Source organism: Protopterus annectens, chromosome 17.part0 (assembly GCF_019279795.1).
Source record: "Protopterus annectens isolate FY-2018-M chromosome 17.part0, PAN1.0, whole genome shotgun sequence".
In the NCBI taxonomy this organism is placed as follows: Eukaryota; Metazoa; Chordata; order Ceratodontiformes; family Protopteridae; genus Protopterus; species Protopterus annectens.
The window spans coordinates 274,660,561-274,683,329 of NC_056751.1; positions in this window are offsets into that span (position 1 = coordinate 274,660,561).

The window sequence follows — 22,769 nt, forward strand, 5'->3', positions numbered from 1 at the left end:
TGGTGAAAGAGGATTGCACAGTTTGTTATGTTGGTCTGAATAGCCAGTTACCTATGAAAGTAAATTTCAATCTGTTGTCTCTATTTTATCATAACAAGCAGAAAAAAACAACATTTTATGGAGAGACAAATGGTATTTCGGCAAGCATGAATGTCAATCTTATTTATCAGATTAATTTCGCTTTTATGATAAAACGTTGAATGTTACTAAACAAGAGAGAAGTTTTTGATTTTCCTTCTGTTTTGCAACACAACCCTGTTGATACTTGCTTCTCTGTCGGTAAAGGGGGGAAGGGAGAAATGTTTAGAATTCAGATGTGAACACGGGTCAGTGAAGGCATAAAACCACTAAACAATACTCATACCCCCAGGCTGTATAATATCCCTACCACTGGACTGTACTTCACCCATGCACCTAGACTGTACATCACCCATAAAACTGGACGGCACATCACCCATAACCCTAAACTATACATCCCTCATGTCACCAGAATGTACATTCCGCATGCCCTTGGACTATATATCACCCAGGCCCATGGACTATACATCACCCATATCCCCAGACTGTATATTACCCATACCCCTGGACTGTACATCACCCATATCCCCAGACTGTATGTTACCCATACCCCTGGACCGTACATCACCTATACCCCCAGACTGTATATTACCAATGCCACTGGACTGTACATTACCCATGCCCCTGAATTGTACATCAGCCATATCCCCAGACTGTAGATTACGCATACTCCTGGACTGTACATCACCTATGCCAATGGACTACACATTACCCATATCACCAGACAGTACATTACCTATACACCTGGAGTGTACATCACCCATATCCCCAGATGGTTTATTACCCAAACCCTTAGACTGTACATCACTCATATCCTCAGACTGTATATTATCCATACCCCTTGACTGTACATCACCCATATCCCCAGACTGTCTATTACCCATGTCCTTGAACTGTACATCACTCATATCCACAGACTGTATATTAACCAGGTTTATATCATAACGTCAAAGCCTCACAATTTTGAAAGTTATTACATTGAATCCGAAACCTCGAACACTGATGATATTGAAGCCACAGAACGTCAAATTCTTTCCCAGGGCAAGAATTTGGTGGGCCGTTTCCACAGCTTTCCTATTTCCTCCAATGTGGTGCGAACCAAGAGTTGGTATATTTCAGTAGGGGGTGTGTGGGGGACACAGAGGGTGTGGGCGGCCAAGCCCCCCACATTAGAAATAGTTTTTGGTGTGCTTGTCTTGTGTGTGTGTTTCTCAGAACAGCAATTTTTTTCCCTGGGAAAAAAATTTGCTGTTCTGAGCTTTCGATGTTATCACATTTTGATCTTCCAAGTTCGAGCTTATGGTGTTCGATGTTTTGGAAGTTTGATTATGTGATATAAACCCTATTAACCATGCCCCTAGACTGTACATCACCCATGCCTCCTGACTGTACAACACCTATGCCCATGGACTATTCTTCACCCATACCCCCATACTGTATATTACCATACCTATGGGCTGTACATCACCCATGACCTGATCTTTTCATCACCCATGCCACCAGCTTGTACACAAGATCATAGGATATTACTAGGCTATTGGCCCTTAGGCCCTTATTAGCCTAGCCACGAGTTTAGAACATGTTTAGACAAATCAGCAGCCAATGGCTCTATCCACAAGGGACATGGGTTGAATCCCAGGGGTACATTTTCTGTTTCCCATCCAGTTATTAAGGTTGCACTTAAAAATGGGTAAATAGGTACGCTGCTTGATTTCGAGAGGGAGTCTATTCTATAGATGGAGTCTCTGGGACATCATTCATGCCCTCAGTTTGTACATCACCCATACTCCCAGTTTGTACATGACACATACACCAAGACTGTACATCACCCATACTCCCAGACTGGACATCACCCATGCCCATGGACTATACATCACTCATATCCCTGGACTGTACAGCACCCATATCCCCAGACTGTATATTGCCCATACCCATGCAATGTGCATCACCCATATCCCCAGACTGTATATTACCCATACCCCTGGAATGTATATCAACCATGCCCCTGGGCTATGCATCACAGATATCCCTAGACTGTATATTACCCATACCACTGGACTGTACATCACCCTTGCCCCTGGACTGTACATCACCCATGCCCTTGGACTGCAGATCACCCATACCACTGGACTGTACATCACCCATGCCCCTGGACTGTACATCACCCACATTCCCAGAATGTATATTACACATACCACTGGAATGTATATCACCCATATCCCCAGAGTGTATATTACCCATACCCCTTGACTGTAAATCACCCATATCCTCAGACTGTATGTTACCTGTACCCCTGCACTGTATGTCACCAGTATCCTCAGACTGTATATTACCCATATCCCTGGACTGTACATCATCCATAGCACCAGACTGTATATTACCCATTCTCCTGGAGTGTACTTCACTCATATCCCCAGACTGTATATTACCCATGCCCCTGGACTGTACATCACCGATGCCCCTGGACTGTACATCACCTATACCCCAAACTGTATATTACCCATGCCCCTGGACTGTATATCATCCATGCCCATGGACTATACATCATCCCTATCCCCAGACTGTATATTATCCATGCGACTGGACTATACATCACCCATGGCCATGTACTGTACATCACCTGTATCCCCAGACTTTATATTACCCATACCCCTGGACTGTACATCACTCATTCACCTGGAATGCCTCATTTGCATGCAAGTTGCTGAATCTTTCATATTACTACAGTTCTACAACTGTCTGCCTCTCTCTACTTTACGCACTGAGCAGTCTTGGTGAAAGAGGATTGCACAGTTTGTTATGTGGGTCTGAATATCCAGTTACCTATGAAAGTAAATTTCAATCTATTGTCTCTATTTTATCATAACAAGCAGAAAAAAACAACATTTTATGGAGAGACGAATGGTATTTCGGCAAGCATGAATGTCAATCTTATTTATCAGATTAATTTTGCTTTTATGATAAAACGTTGAATGTTACTAAACAAGAGAGAAGTTTTTGATTTTCCTTCTGTTTTGCAACACAAACCTGTTGATACTTGCTTCTCTGTCTGTAAAGGGGGAAGGGAGAAATGTTTAGAATTCAGAAGTGAACACGGGTCAGTGAATGCATAAAACCACTAAACAATACTCATACCCCCAGTCTGTATAATATCCCTACCACTGGACTGTACTTCACCCATGCCCCTAGACTGTACATCACCCATAAAACTGGATGGCACATCACCCACAACCCTAAACTATACATCCCTCATGTCCCCAGAATGTACATTCCGCATGCCCTTGGACTATATATCACCCAGGCCCATGGACTATACATCACCCATATCCCCAGACTGTATATTACCCATACCCCTGGAATGTACATCGCCCATATCCCCAGACTGCATATTACCCATACCCCTGGACTGTACATCACCCATATCCCCAGACTGTATGTTACCCATACCCCTGGACTGTACATCACCTATACCCCCAGACTGTATATTACCAATGCCACTGGACTGTACATTACCCATGCCCCTGAATTGTACATCAGCCATATCCCCAGACTGTAGATTACGCATACTCCTGGACTGTACATCACCTATGCCAATGGACTATACATTACCCATATCACCAGACAGTACATTACCTATACACCTGGAGTGTACATCATCCATATCCCCAGATGGTTTATTACCCAAGCCCTTAGACTGTACATCACTCATATCCTCAGGCTGTATATTATCCATACCCCTTGACTGTACATCACTCATATCCACAGACTGTATATTAACCAGGTTTATATCATAACGTCTAAGCCTCACAATTTTGAAAGTTATTACATTGAATCCGAAACCTCGAACACTGATGATATTGAAGCCACAGAACATTAAATTCTTTCCCAGGGAAAGAATTTGGTTGGCCGTTTCCACAGCTTCACTATTTCCTCCACTGTGGTGCGAACCCAGAGTTGGTATATTTCAGTATGGGGGGTGTGGTGGGCACAGTGGGTGTGGGCGGCCAAGCCCCCCACATTAGAAATAGTTTTTGGTGTGCTTGTCTTGTGTGTGTGTTTCTCAGAACAGCAATTTTTTTCCCTGGGAAAAAAATTTGCTGTTCTGAGCTTTTGATGTTATCACGTTTCGATCTTCCATGTTCGAGCTTATGGTGTTCGGTGTTTTGGAAGGTCGATTATGTGATATAAACCCTATTAACCATACCCCTGGACTGTAGATCAGCCATGCCTCCTGACTGTACAACACCCATGCCCATGGACTATACTTCACCCATACCTCCAGACTGTATATTACCATACCGCTGGACTGTACATCACCCATGACCTGGTCTTTTCATCACCCATGCCCCCAGTTTGTACACAGGATCATAGGATATTACTAGGCTATTGGCCCTGAGGCCCTTATATGCCTAGCCTCGAGTTTAGAGCATGTTTAGACAAATTCTCAGCCAATGGCCCTATCCAGATGGGACATGGGTTAAATCCCAGGGGTACATTTTCTGTTTCCCATCCAGTTATCAAGGTTGCACTTAAAAAGGGGTAAAGAGGTACTCTGCTGGATTTTGAGAGGGAGTCTATTCTATAGATGAAGGAGTCTCTGGGACATCATTCATGCCCCCAGTTTGTACATCACCCATACTCCCAGTTTGTACATGACCCATACCCTCGGACTGTACATCAGCCATACTCCCAGACTGTATATCACACATGCCCATGGACTATACATTACTCATATCCCTGGATTGTATAGCACCCATATCCCCAGACTGTATATTGCCCATGCCCCTGGAATGTACATCACCCATATCCCCAGACTGTATATTACCCATACCCTTGGAATGTACATCAACCATGCCCCTGGACTGTACATCAACCATGCCCCTGGACTAAACATCACAGATATCCCTAGACTGTGTATTACCCATACCACTGGACTGTACATCACTCTTGCCCCTGGACTGTACATCACCCATACCACTGGACTGTACGTCACCCCTGCCCCTGGACTGTACATCACCCACATCCTCAGAATGTATATTACCCATGCCCCTTGACTGTATATCACCCATATCCCCAGAGTGTATATTATCCATACCCCTTGACTGTACATCACCCATATCCCCAGACTGTATGTTACCTGTACCCCTGCACTGTACATCACCAATATCCTCAGACTGTATATTACCCATATCCCTGTCTGTACTTCATCCATAGTGCCAGACTGTATATTACCCATGCCCCTGGACTGTATATCACTCATATCTCCAGACTGTATATTACCCATGCCACTGGACTGTACATCACCATTGCCCCTGGACTGTACATCACCTATACCAAAACTGTATAATGCGCATGCCCCTGCACTGTATGTCATCCATGCCCATGGACTATACATCATCCCTATCCCCAGTCTGTATATTATCCATGCGACCGGACTATACATCACCCACGGCTATGTACTGTACATCACCCATATCCCCAGACTGTATATTACCCATACCCCTGGACTGTACATCACTCATTCACCTGGACTGCCCCATTTGCATGCAAGTTGCTGAATCCTTCATATTACTACAGTTCTACAACTGTCTGCCTCTCACTTTTTTATGCACTGAGCAGTCTTGGTGAAAGAAGATTGAACAGTTTGTTATGTGGGTCTGAATATCCACTTCCCTATGAAAGTAAATTTCAATCTCCTGTTTCTATTTTATCATAACAAGCAGAAAGAACAACATTTTATGGAGAGACAAGCGGTATTTAGCCCAGCATGAATGTCAATCTTATTTATTAGATTAATTTTGCTTTTATGATAAAACGTTGAATGTTACTAAACTGGGCAAACCAAACAAACCGCACTCATATTACCAGGCTTCATAATATCCCTACCAGTGGATTGTCCATCACCCATGCCTATGGACTGTACATCACACATACCACTGGACTGCACATAACCCATGACCCTGAAGTGCACATCCCCCATATCCCCAGAATGTACATTCCCCATGCCCTTGGACTATATATCATCCAGGCCCATGGACTATACATCACCCACCCACCCATCCCATATTATATTACCCATACCCCTGGACTGTACATCACCCATACCCCTAAACTGCACATCACCCATGCCCATGGAATGTATATTACACAAGAGACTGGACTGTACATCACCCATATCCCCTGAATGTATATTACCAATGCCACTGCACTGTACATCATCCATGCCCCTGAACTACACATCACCTAAATCCCCGACTGTACATTACCAGTGGTCCTGGACTGTAATCACCTATGCCTATGGACTATACATCCATCATATGCTACCCATACTCCTGGACTGTACATCACCCATGCCCCTGGAATGTACATCACCTATATCCTCAGACTGTATATTAATCATGCCCCTGGACTATACATTACCCATATCCTCAGACTGTATATTATCCATGCCCCTGGACTGTAAATCACCCATATCCCTAAACTGCATATTACCCAAACCCCTACACTTTACATTATCCATGCCCAGTTCAATGGACTATAAATCACCCATATCCCCAGACTGTATATTACCCATACCCCTGGACTTTACATCACTCATATCCCCAGACTGTACATTACCCATGTCCCTGGACTGTAGATCACCCATATCCACAGAATGTACATCACCCATATTCCCAGACTGAATATTATCCATGCCCCAGGACTGTACATTACCCTTGCAATTGGACTGTCCATCACCTATATTCCCAGACTGTATATTACCCATGCCCCTGATCTGTACATCACCAATATCCTCAGACTGTATATTACACAGACCCCTGGAAAGTACATCACATGTTTCCCCAGGGTGTATAATACCCATTCCCCTGGATTGTACATCAGCCATATTTCCAGACTGTATATTACCAATGCCAGTGGACTGTACATCACCCATATCCCCAGACTGTACATTTCCTATGCCCTTGGACTGTGCATTACTGAGTTACATGGACTATACATCACGCTTATCCCCAGAATGTATTTTTCCCATGCCCCTGGACTGTACATCAACCATATCCTCAGACTGTATATTATCCATGCCCCTGAACTCTACATCTCCCATATCCCCAGACTATACATTATCCATGCTCCTGAACTGTACATCACCCAAGCCCATGGACTATACATCACCCATATCCCCAGACTGTATATTACCCATACCCCTGGGCAGTACATTACCCATATCCACAGAATGTATATTAACCATGCCCCTGAACTGTACATCACCAAAATCCCCAGACTGTATATTACATATACCCCAGGACTGTACATCACCAATATCCTAAGACTGTATATTAGTCATATCCCTGGATTGTATAGCACCCATATCCCCAGACTGTATATTACCCATGCCCCTGGAATGTACATCACCCATATCCCCAGACTGTATATTACCCATACCCCTGAAATGTACATCAACCATGCCCCTGGACTGTACATCAACCATGCCCCTGGACTAAACATCACAGATATCCCCAGACTATATATTAACCATGCTCCTGGAAAGTACATCACCCATATCCCCAGACTGTACATCAACCATATACCCAGGCTGTATATTACCCATGCCACTGGACTGTCCATCACCCACATCCTCAGAATGTATATTACCCATGCCCCTTGACTGTATATCACCCATATCCCCAGAGTTTATATTATCCATACCCCTTGACTGTACATCACCCATATCCCCAGACTGTATGTTACACATGCTCCTGCACTGTACATCACCCATATCCCCAGAATGTATATTACATATAACCCTGGACTGTACATCACCCATATTCCCAGACTGTATATTACCCATGCCCCTGGACTGTCTTTCAACCATATCCCCAGAGTGTATATTACCCATGCCCCTGGACTGCATATCACTCATATCCCCAGACTGTATTTTAACCATGTCCCTGGACTGTACATCACATATATCCCCAGATTGCACATCATCCATATCCCCAGACTGTATATTACCATGCCACTGGACTGTCCATCACACATGCCCATGGACTATATATCACCCATATCCCCAGACTGTATATTACCCATGCCCCTGGACTGTACATCACCCAGTTCCATGGACTATACATCACCCATATCCCCAGACTGTATATTACCCATGCCCCTGGACTGTACATCACCCATATCCTCAGACTGTATATTACCCATGCCCCTGAACTGTACATCACCCATATTCCCAGACTGTATATTACACATACCCCTGGACTGTACATCATTCATATCCCCCAACCGCACATTACCCATGCTCCTGGACTGTGCCCCATCCATGCCCATGGACTATATGTCACCCATATCCTCAGACTGTATATTACCCATACCACTGGACTGTACATAACCCGTGCCCCTGGACTGTACATCACCCATATCCCCAGACTGTTTACTACCCATAAAACTGGACTGTACATCACCCATATCCCCAGACTGTATATTACCCATGCCCCTGAACAGTGCATCATCCATATCACCATGCTGTATATTTTCCAATACCCCTGAACTGTACATCACCCGTATTGCCACACTGTATATTACACATACCCCTGGACTGTACATCACTCATATCCCCCGACCGCATATTACCCATGCCCCTGGACTGTACATCACACAATTTACTCAGACTGTATATTAACCATGCCCCTGTACAGTACATTACCCATGCCCATGGACTGTGCATCATCAATAACCCCAGACTGTACTTTACCCATACTCCTGGATTGTACATCACCCACATCCTCAGACTGTATATTGCCCATGTCCCTGAATTGTACATCACCCATATCTCCAAACTGTACATTACCCATACCACTGGAGTGTACATCACCCATATCCCCAGAGTGTATATTACCCATGCACCTGGACTATACATCACTAATATCCCCAGACTGTATATCAACAATGCCCCTGGACTGTATATCACCCTTATCCGAAGGCTGTACATCATGCATATCCCCAGACTGTATATTATCCATGCCCTTGGACTGTAAATCACACATAACCGTGGAATGAACCTCAACCATATCCCCAGACTACATATTACCCATGCCACTGGATTGTACATCACCCAAGCCCATGGTCTATACATCACCCATATCCTCAGACTGTATATAACCAATGCCGCTGGACTGTACATCACCCATACCCCGAACTGTTCATCACCCATATCCTCAGACTGTACATTAATCATGCTTCTGGACTGTACATCATACAGACCTATGGACTATAAATCACCCAAATCCCCAGACTGTATATTACCCATACCCCTGGACTGTACATAACCCATGCCCCTGGACTGTACATCACCCATATCCCAAGACTGTCAGTTTCCCATGCCCCTGGACTGTAGATCATCCATATCCCCAGACTGTAAATTACCAATCCCACTGAACTGTACGTCATACATATCCCCATTCTGTATATTACCCATATCCCTGGACTGTACAACACTCATATCCTCAGACTGTATATTACACACACCCCTGGAATGCACATCATCCATATCACCAGACTGTATATTTCCCATACACCTGTACTGTACATCACCCATATCCCTGGCCTGTATATTACACAAACCCCCTGGACTGCACATCTTCCATTTCCCAAGAGTGTATATTACCCATGCCCATGCCCTTCGACTGTACATCACCCATATCCCCAGACTGTATATTACTCATGCCCCTGGACTGTACATCACCCATATCCCCAGACTGTATATTACCAATGCCAGTGGACTGTATATCACCCATACCCATCAACTGTTCAGCAACCATATCCCCAGACTGTATATTACCCATGCCCCTTTATGTACATCACCCATGCCCATGGACTATACATCACTCATATCCGCAGACTGTATATTACTCATGCCCCTGGACTGTACATAACCCATTTCCCCAGGCCATATATTACTCATTCCTCTGGACTGTGCATCACCCATATCATCATCTTCTTTCAGCTGTTCCCGCTAGAGGTCGCCACAGCGGATCACCTGTTTCCATTTCTTCCTGTCCTCTGTGTCTTGCTCTGTCACACCAACCACCTGCATGTCGTCTCTCACCACATACATAAACCTTATCTTAGGCCTTTCTCTTTTCCTGTTACCTGGTAGCTTCATCCTTAGCATCTTTTTCCCAATGTACTCTGCATCCCTCCTCAGCACATGTCCAAACCAATGTAATCTTGCCTCTCTGGCTTTGTCTCCAAACCTTCCAACCTGGGATGACCCTCTAATATACTTATTCCTAATCCTGTCCACCCTCACCACACCCAGTGCAAATCTTAACATCTTTAACTCTGCCACATCCAGCTCAAACTCCTGCCTTTTTGTCAATGCCACTGTCTAAACCCATATAACATAGCTGGTCTCATTACTGTCTTGTAGACCTTCCCTTTCACTCTTACAGGTACGCGTCTGTCACAAATCACTCCTGACACTCTTCTCCACCCACTCCACCCTGCCTGTACTCTCTTCTTCACCTCTCTTCCACACTCACCATTACTCTGAACTATTGATCCCAAGTATTTAAACTCATCCCGCTTCGCCACCTCTACTCCTTGCATCCTCACCATTCTTCTATCCTCCCTCTCATTCACACACATATATTCTGTCTTAGTCCTGCTGACCTTCATTCCTCTTCTTGCTAGAGCATATCTCCATCTCTCCAGGGTCTCCTCCACCTGTTCCCAACTCTCACTACAGATCACAATGTCATCTGCAAACATCATAGTCCATGGGGATTCTTGTCTGATCTCATCTGTCAACCTGTCCATCACCATTGCAAATAAACAAGGGCTCAGAGCTGATCCTTGATGTAACCCCACCTCCACCTTAAACGCATCTGTCACTCCCACCACAGACCTCACCGCTGTCACACTACCCTCATACATATCCTGGACCACACTTACATACTTCTCTGACACTCCTGACTTCCTCATACAATACCACAACTCCTCTCTAGGTACCCTGTCATATGCTTTCTCTAAGTCTACAAAAACACAATGCAACTCCTTCTGACATTCTCTGTACTTCTCCATCAACACTCTCAGAGCAAACATCACATCTGTAGTGCTCTTTCCTGGCATTAAACCATACTGCTGTTCACTAATTATCACGTCCCTTCTTAACCTAGCTTCCACTATTCTTTCCCATAACTTCATGCTGTGACTGATCAATTTAATCCCTCTGTAGTTACTACAGCTCTGCGCATCACCCTTATTTTAAAAAATCGGTACCAAAATACTTTTTCTCCATTCCTCAGGCATCCTCTCACTTTCCAAGATTTCATTAAACAATCTGGTTAAAAACTCCACTGCCATTTCACTTAAACACCTCCATGCTTCCACAGGTATGTCATCTGGGCCAACAGCCTTTCCATTCTTCATTCTCTTCATAGCTATCCTTACTTCCTCCTTGCTAATCCATTGTACTTCATGAGTCACTATCCCTACATCATCCAACCATCTCTCCCTCTCATTCTCTTCATTCATCAACCCCTCAAAGTACTCTTTCCATCTCCTCAGCACACACTCCTCGCTGGTGAGTATGTTTCCCTCATTATCCTTATTACCTTTACCTGCTGCACATCTTTCCTAGCACGGTCCCTTTGTCTAGCCAATCGGTACAGGTCCTTTTCTCCCTCCTTAGTGTCCAAACTTTCATACAACTCTTCATATGCCATATCCTTAGCCTTCGCCACCCCTCTCTTTGCCATGCACCTCATCTCCTTATACTCCTGTCTACTTTCTTCATCTCTCTGACAATCCCACTTCTTCTTTGCCAATCTCTTTGCCTGTATACTCTTCTGTACTTCCTCATTCCACCAACATGTCTCCTTGTCATCCTTCCTCTGTCCCGATGTGATACCAAGCACCTTTCCAGCCATCTCCGTTACTAGCTTTGCTGTAGTTAACCAGCTATTTGGTAACTCTTCACTGCCACCCAGTGCCTGTCTTAGCTCATCCCTGAGCTCCACCTCACAATTACCCTTTTTCGTTTTCCACCATTTGATCCTTGGTGCTGCCCTCAGACTCCGTCTCCTCTTCTTGATCACCAACGTCATCCTACAAACCACCATCCTATGCTGCCTAACTACACTTTCTCCGGTCACCACTTCACAATCTCCAATTTCCTTCAAACTGGCCCTCCTACATAAGATATAATCCACCTGTGTGCATCTTACTCCACTCTTGTATGTCACCCTATGCTCCTCCCTCTTGTTAAAATACATATTCACCACAGCCATGTCCATCCTTTTCGCAAAATCCACTACCATCTGACCTTCTGCATTCCTTTGTTTAATACCATACCTACCCATCACTTCCTCATTCCCACTGTTCCCTTCACCAACATGCCCATTGAAATCTGCTCCAATCACCACTCTCTCACCCTTGGGTACAGTCATCACCACTTCATCCAATTCACTCCAAAATTTTTCTTTCTCATCCATTGCACACCCAACTTGTGGAGCATATGCACTAACAACATTAATCATTATACCATCAATTTCCAGCTTCATAAACATCACTCTATCCAACACCCTTTTCACCTCCAAAACACTCTTCGCATACTGTTCCTTCAGAATAACTCCTACGCCATTTCTCCTCCCATGCACACCATGATAAAACAATTTGAACCCACTACCGATACACCTAACCTTACTCTCCATCACCCATATGCCCAGACTGAATATTACCAATGCCAGTGGACTGTACATCACCCATGCCCCTGGACTGTACATCACCCATATCCCAAAACTGTATATTTCCCATGCACCTGGACTGTACATTACCGAGTTCCACAGACTATACATCACGCTTATCCCCAGAATGTATATTTCCCCTGCTCCTGGACTGTACATCAATCATATCCTCAGACTGTATATTACCTATGCCCCTAAACTGTACATCACCCATATCCCCAGACTGTTCATTCCCCATGCTCCTGGACTGTACATCACCCATGCCCATGGACTATTCATCACCCATATCCCCAGATGGTTTATTACCCAAACCTTTAGACTGTACATCACTCAAATCCCCAGACTGTATATTATCCATTCCCCTTGACTGTACATCACCCATATACCCAGACTGTATATTACCCATGCCCCTGAACTGTGCATCATCCATATCACCATTCTGTATATTTTCCAGTGCCCCTGAACTGTACATCACCCATATTGCCACACTGTATATTACACATACCCCTGGACTGTACATCACTCATATCCCCCGACCGCATATTCCCCATGCCCCTGGACTGTACATCACACAATTTCCTCAGACTGTATATTAACCATGACCCTGGACTGTACATTACCCATGCCCATGGACTGTGCATCATCAATAACCCCAGACTGTACTTTACCCATACTCCTGGATTGTACATCACCCACATCCTCAGACTGTATATTGCCCATGCCCCTGAATTGTACATCACCCATATCTCCAAACTGTACATTACCCATACCACTGGAGTGTACATCACCCATATCCCCAGAGTGTATATTACACATGCACCTGGACTATACATCACTCATATCCCCAGACTGTATATTAACAATGCCCCTGGACTGTATATCACCCTTATCCCCAGGCTGTACATCATGCATATCCCCAGACTGTATATTATCTATGCCCTTGGACTGTAAATCACACATAACCATGGACTGTACCTCAACCATATCCCCAGACTATATATTACCCATGCCACTGGATTGTACATCACCCAAGCCCGTGGTCTACACATCACCCATATCCCCAGACTGTATATAACCAATGCCGCTGGACTGTACATCACCCATACCCCAAACTGTTCATCACCCATATCCTCAGACTGTACATTACCCATGCTTCTGGACTGTACATCATACAGGCTTATGGACTATAAATCACCCAAATCCCCAGACTGTATATTACCCATACCCCTGGACTGTACATAACCCATGCCCCTGGACTGTACATCACCCATATCCCAAGACTGTCAGTTTCCCATGCCTCTGGACTGTAGATCATCCATATCCCCAGACTGTAAATTACCCATCCCACTGAACTGTACGTCATACATATCCACATTATATATATTTCCCATATCCATGGACTGTACAACACCCATATCGTCAGACTGTATATTACACACACCCCTGGACTGCACATCATCCATATCACCAGACTGTATATTTCCCATACACCTGTACTGTACATCACCCATATCCCTGGCCTGTATATTACACATACCCCCTGGACTGCACATCTTCCATTTCCCAAGAGCGTATATTACCCATGCCCATGCCCTTCAAGTGTACATCACCCATATCCCCAGGCTGTATATTACTCATGCCCCTGGACTGTACATCACCCATATCTCCAGACTGTATATTACCAATGCCAGTGGACTGTATATCACCCATACCCATCAACTGTTCATCAACCATATCCCCAGACTGTATATTACCCATGCCCCTTTATGTACATCACCCATGCCCATGGACTATACATCACTCATATCTGCAGACTGTATATTACTCATGCCCCTGGACTGTACATAACCCATTTTCCCAGGCCGTATATTACTCATGCCTCTGGACTGTGCATCACCCATATCATCATCTTCTTTCGGCTGTTCCCGCTAGGGGTCGCCACAGCAGATCACCTGTTTCCATTTCTTCCTGTCCTCTGCGTCTTGCTCTGTCACACCAACCACCTGCATGTCGTCTCTCACCACATACATAAACCTTATCTTAGGCCTTCCTCTCTTCCTGTTACCTGGTAGCTTCATCCTTAGCATCTTTTTCCCAATGTACTCCGCATCCATCCTCAGCACATGTCCAAACCAATGTAATCTTGCCTCTCTGGCTTTGTCTCCAAACCTTCCAACCTGGGATGACCCTCTAATATACTTATTCCTAATCCTGTCCATCCTCACCACACCCAGTGCAAATCTTAACATCTTTAACTCTGCCACATCCAGCTCAAACTCCTGCCTTTTTGTCAATGCCACTGTCTCCAACCCATATAACATAGCTGGTCTTACTACTGTCTTGTAGACATTCCCTTTCACTCTTACAGGTACGCGTCTGTCACAAATCACTCCTGACACTCTTCTCCACCCACTCCACCCTGCCTGTACTCTCTTCTTCACCTCTCTTTCACACTCACCATTACTCTGAACTATTGACCCCAAGTATTTAAACTCATCCCCCTTGGCCACCTCTACTCCTTGCATCCTCACCATTTTTCTATCCTCCCTGCCATTCACACACATATATTCTGTCTTAGTCCTGCTGACCTTCATTCCTCTTCTCACTAGAGCATATCTCCATCTCTCCAGGGTCTCCTCCACCTGTTCCCTACTCTCACTACAGATCACAATGTCATCTGCAAACATCATAGTCCATGGGGACTCCTGTCTGATCTCGTCTGTCAACCTGTCCATCACCATTACAAATAAGAAAGGGCTCAGAGTTGATCCTTGATGTAACCCCACCTCCACCTTAAACGCATCTGTCACTCCCACCAAAGACCTCACCGCTGTCACACTACCCTCATACATATCCTGTACTACTCTTACATACTTCTCTGACACTCCTGACTTCCTCATACAATACCACAACTCCTCTCTAGGTACCCTGTCATATGCATTCTCTAAGTCTACAAAAACACAATGCAACTCCTTCTGACATTCTCTGTACTTCTCCATCAACACTCTCAGAGCAAACAACACATCTGTAGTGCTCTTTCCTGGCATTAAACCATACTGCTGTTCACTAATTATCACATCCCTTCTTAACCTAGCTTCCACTATTCTTTCCCATAACTTCATGCTGTGACTGATCAATTTAATCCCTCTGTAGTTACTACAGCTCTGCGCATCACCCTTATTCTTAAAAATCGGTACCAAAACACTTTTTCTCCATTCCTCAGGCATCCTCTCACTTTCTAAGATTTCATTAAACAATCTGGTTAAAAACTCCACTGCCATTTCACCTAAACACCTCCATGCTTCCACAGGTATGTCATCTGGGCCAACAGCTTTCCATTCTTCATTCTTTTCATAGCTATCCTTACTTCCTCCTTGCTAATCCATTGTACTTCATGAGTCACTATCCCTCATCCAACCTTCTCTCCCTCTCATTCTCTTCATTCATCAACCCCTCAAAGTACTCTTTCCATCTCCTCAGCACACACTCCTCGCTGGTGAGTATGTTTCCCTCATTATCCTTTATTACCTTTACCTGCTGCACATCTTTCCTAGCTCAGTCCCTCTGTCTAGCCAATCGGTACAGGTCCTTTTCTCCCTCCTTAGTGTCCAACCTTTCATACAACTCTTCATATGCCATATTCTTAGCCTTCGCCATCCCTCTCTTTGCCATGCACCTCATCTCCTTATACTCCTGTCTACTTTCTTCATCTCTCTGACAATCCCACTTCTTCTTTGCCAACCTCTTTGCCTGTATACTCTTCTGTATTTCCTCATTCCACCACCATGTCTCCTTGTCATCCTTCCTCTGTCCCGATGTGATACCAAGCACCTTTCGAGCCAGCTTCCTTACTAGCTTTGCTGTAGTTACCCAGCTATTTGGTAACTCTTTACTGCCACCCAGTGCCTGTCTTAACTCATCCCTGAGCTCCACCTCACAATTACCTTTTTTGTTTTCCACCATTTTATCCTTGGTGCTGTCCTCAGACTCCTCCTCCTCTTCTTGATCACCAACGTCATCCTACAAACCACCATCCTATGCTGCCTAACTACACTTTCTCCAGTCACCACTTCACAATCTCCTATCTCCTTCAAACTGGCCCTCCTACATAAGATAGAATCCACCTGTGTGCATCTTACTCCATTCTTGTATGTCACCCTATGCTCCTCCCTCTTGTTAAAATACATATTCACCACAGCCATGTCCATCCTTTTCGCAAAATCCACTACCATCTGACCTTCTGCATTCCTTTGTTTAATACCATACCTACCCATCACTTCCTCATTCCCACTGTTCCCTTAACCAACATGCCCATTGAAATCTGCTCCAATCACCACTCTCTCACCCTTGGGTACAGTCATCACCACTTCATCCAATTCACTCCAAAATTTTTCTTTCACATCCATTACACACCCAACTTGTGGAGCATATGCACTGACAACATTAATCATTACACCATCAATTTCCAGCTTCATAAACATCACTCTATCCAACACCCTTTTCACCTCCAAAACACTCTTCGCATTCTGTTCCTTCAGAATAACTCCTACGCCATTTCTCCTCCCATGCACACCATGATAAAACAATTTGAACCCACCAGCGATACACCTAGCCTTACTCCCCATCACCCATATGCCCAGACTAAATATTACCAATGCTAGTGGACTGTACATCACCCATGCCCCTGGACTGTACATCACCCATATCCCAAAACTGTATATTTCCCATGCACCTGGGCTGTACATTACCGAGTTCCAAAGACTATACATCACGCTTATCCCCAGAATGTATATTTCCCCTGCCCCTGGACTGTACATCAATCATATCCTCAGACTGTATATTACCCATGCCCTTGAACTGTACATCACCCATATCCCCAGACTGTACATTACCCATGCTCCTGGACTGTACATCACCCATGCCCATGGACTATACATCACCCATATCCCCAGACTGTATATTACCCATACCCCTGGACAGTACATCACCCATATCCACAAAATGTATATTAACCATGCCCCTAAACTGTACATCACCAATATCCCCAGACTGTATATTACATGTACCCCTGGACTGTACATCACCCATATCCCCAGACTGTATATTACCCATGCCCCTATACTGTTCATCAGCAATATCCCCAGACTGTATATTACCCATGCCCCTGGACTGTACATCACCCATATCCCCAGACTGTATATTACCCATACCCCTGGACTGTACATCACCCATATCCCCAGAGTGTACATTACCCATGCCCCTGGACTGCACATCATTCATATCCCCAGACTGTATATTAAACATGCCCTTGGACTGTACATCACCCATATCCCCAGACTGTACATCACCCATATCCCCACATTGTTTATTATCCATGCCCCTGGACTGTACATCACACATGAGCCTGGACTGTACATCAACCATATACCCAGACTGTATATTACCCATGCCACTGAACTGTCCATCACACATGCCCATAGACTATATATCACCCATATACATATATTACTGGACTGTACTTCACCTATATCCCCAGACTGTATATTATGCATGTCCCTGGACTGTATATCACCAATATCCCTAGAATGTATATTACCCATGCCCATGGACTTCAAATCACTCATACGCCCAGACTGTATATTACACATGCCACTGGACTGTCCATTACACATGCCCATGGACTGTACATCACCCATATCTCAAGACTGTATATTACCCATGCCCCTGGACTGTACATCACCCATATCCCTAGACTGTATATCACCTATGCCCCTGGACTATACATCACCCATATCACCAGACTGTATATTACCAATGTCCCTGGACTGTACATCACCAATGCCTAGGAACTGTACATCACCCATATCCCCAGACTGCACATTACTCATGCTCCTGGACTGTACACCATCCTTGCCCATGGACTATACATCACCCATATCTCCAGACTGTATATTACCCATACCTCTGGACTGTACATCACCCATGCCCCTGGACTGTACATCACCCATATCCCCAGAATGTATATTACCCATAATCCTGGACAGTACATCACCCATATCCCCAGACTGTGAATTGACCATGCCCCTGAACTTTACATCTCCATATCACCATGCTGTATATTACCAATACCCCTGGTCTGTAAATCCCCCATATTCTCAGACTGTATATTACCCATGCCCCTGATCTGTACATCACCCATATTGCCACACTGTATATTACACAAACCCCTAGACTGTACATCACTCATATCCCCAGAGAGTATATTACCCATTCCCCTGGACTGTACATCACCCATATCCCCAGACTGTATATTACACATGCCCCTGGACTGTACATTACCCATGCCCATGGACTGTACATCACCCATATCCCCAGAGTGTACATTACCCACATCCTCAGACTGTATATTACCCATTCCCCTGAACTGTACATCACCCATATCTCCAAAGTGTATATTACCCATACCACTGGACTGTACATCACCCATATTTACAGAGTGTATATTACCCATGCTGCTGAGCTATACATCACTCATATCCCCATACTGTATATTAACAATGCCCCTGGACTGTATAACACCCCTATCCCTAGACTGTACATCGCCCATATCCCTGGACTGTATATTATCCATGCCCCTGAACTGTATATCACTCATGACCATGGACGGTACATCAACCATATCCTCAGACTGCATATTACCCATGCCACTAGATTGTACATCACCCATGGTCTGTACATCACCCATATCCCCAGACTGTATATTACCCATGCCCCTAGACTGGACACCACCCATGTCTCCAAACTGTATATAACCAATGACCCTGGACTGTACATCACCCATGCCCCGAACTGTACATCACCCATAACCTCAGACTGTACATTACCCATGCTGCTGGACAGTACATCATCCATGCCCATGGACTATAAATCACCCATATCCCCAGACTGTCAGTTACTCATACGCCTGGAATTTACATCACCCATATCCCAAGACTGTAAATTATGCATCCCACTGAACTGTACATCATCCATTTCCCAAATCTGTATATTACACATATCCCTGGACTGTACAGCACCCATATCCTCAGACTGTATATTACATAAACCCCTGGACTGTACATCACCCATATCCCCAGACCGTATATTACCCAAGCCCCTGGACTGTATATCACCCCTATCCCCAGACTGTATATTACCCATACACCTGAACTGTACATCACCCATATCCCCAGACTGTATATTACACAAACCCGTGGACTGAACATCTCCCATTTCCCCTGAGCGTATATTACCCATGCCCCTGGACTGTACATCACCCATATCGCCAGAATGAATATTACCCATACTCCTGGACTGTAAATCACCTATATCCCCAGAGTGTATATTACCCATGCCCCTGAAATGTACATCACCCATATCCCCAGACTGTATATTACCCTACCCTGGACTGTATATCACCCATATCCCCAGAATGTATATTACCCATTCCCTTGAACTGTACATCGCTCATATCCCCAGACTGTATATTACACAACCCCGTGGACTGTACATCATCCATATCCCCAGACCATATATTACCCATGCCCTTGGACTGTACATCACCCATATCCCCAGACTGTATATTACCCATATCCCTGGACTGTATATCACACATGCCCCTAGACTGTACATCACCCATATCTCCAGAATGAATATTATCCATACCCCTGGACTGTAAATCACCTGTATCCCCAGACTGTATATTACCCATGCCCCTGAAATGTACATCTTCCACATCCCCATTCTGTATGTTACCCTACCCCTGGACTGTACATCACCCATATCCCCAGACTGTATATTACCCATTCCCTGAACTGTACATCACCCATATCCCCAGACTGTATATTACACAACCCCTGGACTGTACATCACCCATAACCCCAGACTGTATGTTACACATTCCTCTGAACTGTACATCACCCATATCCCCAAACTGTATATTACACAACCCCCTGGACTGTACATCACCCATATCCCCAGACCATATATTACCCATGCCCTTGGACTGTACATCACCCATATTTATTTATTTATTTTACATTTGTTGACTGGACTAGTCTAACTGGATATATGTCCATTTTCAGTAGAGGCCCGGGGAGATAAGATCCAAGGCAGAAACAAAAAATAAAACAAATAACAACAACAGTCATATATACAATGCATATTGCAGGTTAACACAGAATTTTCAGCGAGGGCAAAAATCATAACAGGTCAAAATGCAGGTCCAATACATCATACAGGTACAGTACATAATACAAAAGGAAGGCAGGTTATTGTATAGTAATATTAATAAAGAGTTCCCTCATTAATAAGTATCCACGGAGGTTGGAAATTTAGTTATTTAGCCAAACTGGAGGCTGAGCTCTCTCAACTCAGGACTGGCAAGACCAGACAGGAGGAGAAGGCAACTACACACACCACAAAACCAGCCTCACATAATGCTACCACTCCACTGAATCAAACACATAAACACACAAAGACATACTCGGAGGCTCTGAGTAAAAATTTACCTAAACAGCAGAGGCCTCCAAAGCAGACACCAAAACAACTGCTACCTCAAGACACCCCACAAGCAACACATAAACCACAAAAGCAGTGTGCAAAGCAGTCACAGCCCTTAAGGCCAAATACAACACCAAACATACTTGTCATAGGTGACTCCATAGTCAGACACACTGACGTCCCACTCACCAGGCTGAACAAGGAGAGGGTCACAGTAAGCTGCCTATCGGGCGCTAGAATCCGCCACATAACACAAGCACTCGGGTCACTCCACGGCAAGTACAAATATGACACAGTCATTGTCCATGCTGGTGTGAATGACCTGAGACGTACCTCCCTGGACTACATGAAAAGAGACATAGAGGAGCTCTCTGATTATGTAGCCCAGGCAGGTATGACCCTGACCCTGAGCAGTATCCTTCCTTCACCAAGAATGATGCCACAATATAGAGACAAGATGATCAGCTTTAACAATTGGCTTAATGTCTGGTGTCATTCAAAGGGGATCCAGTGTCTGTCTGCCTGGGATGACATGCTTGACAAGCCACGCTGCTTCGCAAGGACGGCTTGCACCTGTCACCCTGGGATTCCAGATATTGGCTAAGGCTCTTGCCACCCCCATAGTGCCTTTTTTAGGCAAGGCTCAAATTCTAAACCTACCTCCCTAGAAAACAAAAATGGGAAGAAACTGAGGGTAATGCTGCTCAATGCCAGAAGTCTAAATCTCAAAATGCACGCACTCGAGGCCCTTCTCAGTATGGAGAACATCAATGTCTGTGCTGTAACTGAAACCTGGTTCAAGGCTCCTGAGAGCACCCTGGCACTATTAGGTTTTACCTCATATCATGCGTTCCGCCCCAAAACCCGGACCACACCACAAAAGGAGGGGTGTATCCATATTCATAAAGGATACCCACACCTCCAGGTTGGTGGCAACGCATCTAAGCTTCGAAACCATCCAGATGCAACTAACCATAGGCAAAACTGCTCTACAAATTGTAGCATGCTACAGACCACCCTCTCAAACTCAGGAACCCCACACAGCCTTCCTGAAGACACTGGAGGGTATAAATGTATCTCCAAACACCATCATATTGGGTGACTTCAACTACCCGAATATAGACTGGGAACATTACTCAAGCCCTAACTTTCTAGCCCAACTGTTCCTGGAGTTCATAAATTCAAATGCCATGGAACAGCTAGTCACTGTTCCCACGAGAGGAGAAGATATACTAGATCTCATTGTCACAAACATGGGGACAAAATGCTCCACACCGGAAGTATATCCCTCATTGGTGAGATCTGATCATAAACTAATCTCACTGGAAATCCACATCCCGCCCCACCCCAAACAAAAAGACCACAGTGAAAAACTTCTAAAGCAAACTTCACACTACTCAA